Consider the following 3,636-nt stretch of genomic DNA (forward strand, 5'->3'; position numbering starts at 1 on the left):
GTGAGTTGAGTAAATAAGTGGCAGATGGGTTTTTATTATAATAAATGCAAGATAATGGGTTATCATAATTTGAATTATAAGTATAATTTGGATGGAAATAATCTTAACAGTGTTATGAAGGAAAGGGATCTTGGTGTAATAGTCGATCAGTCTCTAAAGACATCGAAGCAGTGTGCTATTGCTAGTGGTAGGGCAAATAGGATTTTAGGTTTTATCGACAGAAATATTGAATACAAGTCGAAAGAGGTTATAATGTCATTTTACAGGTCACTGGTTAGGCCACATTTGAAATATTGCGTCCAGTCTTGAGCACCTTGCCTTAGGAAAGACACTGAATTGCTAGAAATGGTTCAGAGAAGGGTTATTAGAATGGTGCCTGGGATGGAGGGGTTGTCATATGAGTAGAGGTTGACATTTCTCAAATTATTTTCTCTTGAATAAAAGAAGAGTTAGGGGGGATCTTATTGAGGTGTTTAAGATTGTAAAAGGAAATGATAGTGTTGATGCATCATCTTTTTTCATATTTAACAGTGAGGGACTAGGGACACAAATTTAAGTTGGCAAGGAAGGAGTCATCTTCAGCTAAGACAGCTTCATTTTTCTAACAGGGTGGTTGGTTTGTGGAATGGGTTACTTTCGGATTTTGTTGAGGCAGTAAATTTAAGTGATAATAAATAATACCATCTTATCCAAATTTGTTATCAATTCCTTTATCAAACAATGCAATCTAATGATTATATGCAAATCATCAGAAAAGTATATTTAATTAGCTATACTTATTAGGCCTATCAGGCTGATTGTTAGTTTTGCCCTAAATAGGATGTCTGCTTTGATCGCGGGTTGATATGAATACCATTGTGAATTGATCTTGTACTGATTTTGTAGATATATATTTTTTGAAAGTTACTATAAACGGGGTATTATATATGAAATATATTAACAGTTAACATTAGCTTAGTTGTCAAAGTAGAGAAGGGTGTGTTATGATACTCGTTCGTTTCTGCACGTAATTTTCTAACTAAATGTTTCATTGTTGGATATGAGGCATGATTGGGTAATCATATAGAATTTTATAAACGTCGTGCTTTATTCTTATTTTAAAAGCTCATCAATACTAATATTTTGTGTGATCTCCAGCCTTTCTAGAGACGTTGGCAATATATATATATTCTTTTGTTTTGAATTTCGCGCAAATCTACTTGAAGTTAACTGCCTTCCATAATTTAGAAGTGGTAGACTAGAGGGAAGGCACCTTGTCAACACCACCCACTGCCAAAAGTCGGATTTACCGAAACATTATAACGCCCCATGGCTGCAAGCACGAGTCTTTCGAGTGACCAGATTCGAACTCGCAACCTGCAAGTTCGAGTCAAGCGCCCTACCACTGGGACATGCCAAGCCACTTGCGATAGATTTATTTTACAAGCATAGGAGAAACGGGGAAGAAACAGTTAGCAATATATACAGAAGTATGTTGGTTAATTAGTTGTTTAATCAAAATATTGTGTTCAAATTAACAGTTTCAAACAACCTATTTACGTCAAATACGTAACATGTTTATATCTTATATCTAAAACACTTCAATATCATACAACGATCTGCTTGTAATCAAAAGGACTAATTAGCACTGCAGTAACGTCTGCCAGTTTTGATAATAAAAAAAATGGATCAGGGTTATGACGACAAACATTTGTCATAATAAGAAAGTAGCTACACGGAACAGCTTTTATGAAATGAACAACTTCCGTGAACGCATTGCCACTCCTCTAAGAAAGGAATAGTGGTAAGATGTTGTCTCATTGAGTGGCGTTGGATTACGATGATTACACAAGAGTATTACATATCATAATACTTAACTTGGGCGACTTTTTTGCCTATTTTTCATTTCTTCGGAAAAATGAAAGATTTACAATAAGTTACTTTTCAGAATTTTGTTCAGGTAAGTCATACTTATACTTTTACTTTTTTACTTCGTAAAGTTCAACCAATAGTAAAAAAGCAGTAATTTTACGGTTATTATTCAAAGAGAACTTTAGACTTAGTTAAATTAGAAAAACAAAGAAAAATTCTAGATTCTGTTATGACTTCCGTTTAGATTAAATTAAATACGTTATTAAGGTATTTTAGTTTTTATGTTTTTATTGGTCGCTGTTTTATAGCTATATATACAATGTTTCTGTGTTCCTAAGGGGTTAGACCTATTTTCTTTTTCACGAAATGCACATATACTGGCTATGTTTGGTATGTATACTCTAGGCGTCAGAATAGTATATCCATTGCATTAATATTCATTAACGTAAAGTCTTTGGTGAAAGTGAAAATTATTAAGCAACTCCTTCTAACTGTTTTGTAAAAGATAAATTAATTGATTAGCATAGAGATGAGAAGTTTTCTTGTTTTGGAAAATACAACTTGTTGATTTATCAAATGCTAAATTCATTGTGTCTCTCAGAATACTAGAAACACTAAAACATTAGAAATATCTTAATTAATTCCACTGATATCAAATAACATAATTATAAAAGTACCAAACAGCGTGTATATTGTGAATGCATGATGCGATATTTTATCCATTGAGCACTTTGCGTGCTTAAAATCAGTAATCCCGGGAACATTTGAAAATAAAAGTGAACCCTATTAGCCCTTGATGAAACAAAAATCAAAGTGCAATTTTTTGACCAATACTAAGACAAAACTAGAACTTTCAACCGTTGGGCTAAATTTCTCGATTTAGTTATAAACCAGCATACTGGCTGCTTTTTCATGATTTTTTGTGAAACTTCATTTACCACTTGAAGTATGTAAAAAGTGATTACTTTTCCAAGTTTTGAAGTAATTTCACTGCAGTACTGTAGCAGTAAGGATTGAAGTGTTACATCACTATATAGTAACGTAGCGATTCGAAGCTGGCAGAAGTAACAAAAACTGGTAACATTGCATATGGTTTATCGTGTCGTATTTCAGCAGGAATCAAGTCTGTCATACAAGAAAGTAAATAGTAAGTATTACTAAATAACTAATTTACATAACAAAACTACACACATACACTTGGGCAGAATCGTATTAATTATTCCAACAAGTTTTTATTTCGTTATTACATTTATAAAATATATTTGTAACAAGTACCGCAACACAAATAATATTTTTGTATTATATATATATATATTCAAAATGCATGTAAAATAATATGACAGAAGAGCGATGTTTCTGATAATTTCGGTCATTAGTACACAGAAAAAGAATCTAAGTGCTTAATAACATTTTTCATCGTTAGATATGAAGGTTCGGTTATGAGGTATCTCGCATTTACTGTAATCGAAGGAGATCAGTGATTGCAACTTGTTAAAACTGTATTTATTCTCTATTCTTGTAGCTGTTATACCATGTCTCTTGATATTGGCAATACATTCGTTGATTTTTATCTACCTTAAAGATGTCAACCAATTTAACAGTCACGATATTTTTTAAATATTTACTACTGAACCCGACTTGTGCTGACAGCTACACGGATGGCAGGTTTGAAATTATTGAAAATGGTCGGTCGACCTTTCATCTCTCTTTATTAAAACACATAAACCTGTCATTTGCCGTAAAAAATAATTCTTATACAATCTACACATCCTTCAGTAGGTCTGT

At 32.6% G+C, this 3,636-nt stretch overlaps 1 protein-coding gene across 2 annotated transcripts in view; it reads left to right on the forward strand.

The window, feature by feature from the left end:
• LOC106460535 (hemicentin-1-like) overlaps positions 1–3,636 on the forward strand; it is a 190,591-nt gene that overhangs the window by 171,898 nt on the left and 15,057 nt on the right. The gene's annotated exons all lie outside the window — the stretch shown is intronic.

The sequence above is a fragment of the Limulus polyphemus genome, unplaced genomic scaffold (genome assembly GCF_000517525.1).
Source record: "Limulus polyphemus unplaced genomic scaffold, Limulus_polyphemus-2.1.2 Scaffold789, whole genome shotgun sequence".
NCBI classification, from domain to species: domain Eukaryota; kingdom Metazoa; phylum Arthropoda; class Merostomata; order Xiphosura; family Limulidae; genus Limulus; species Limulus polyphemus.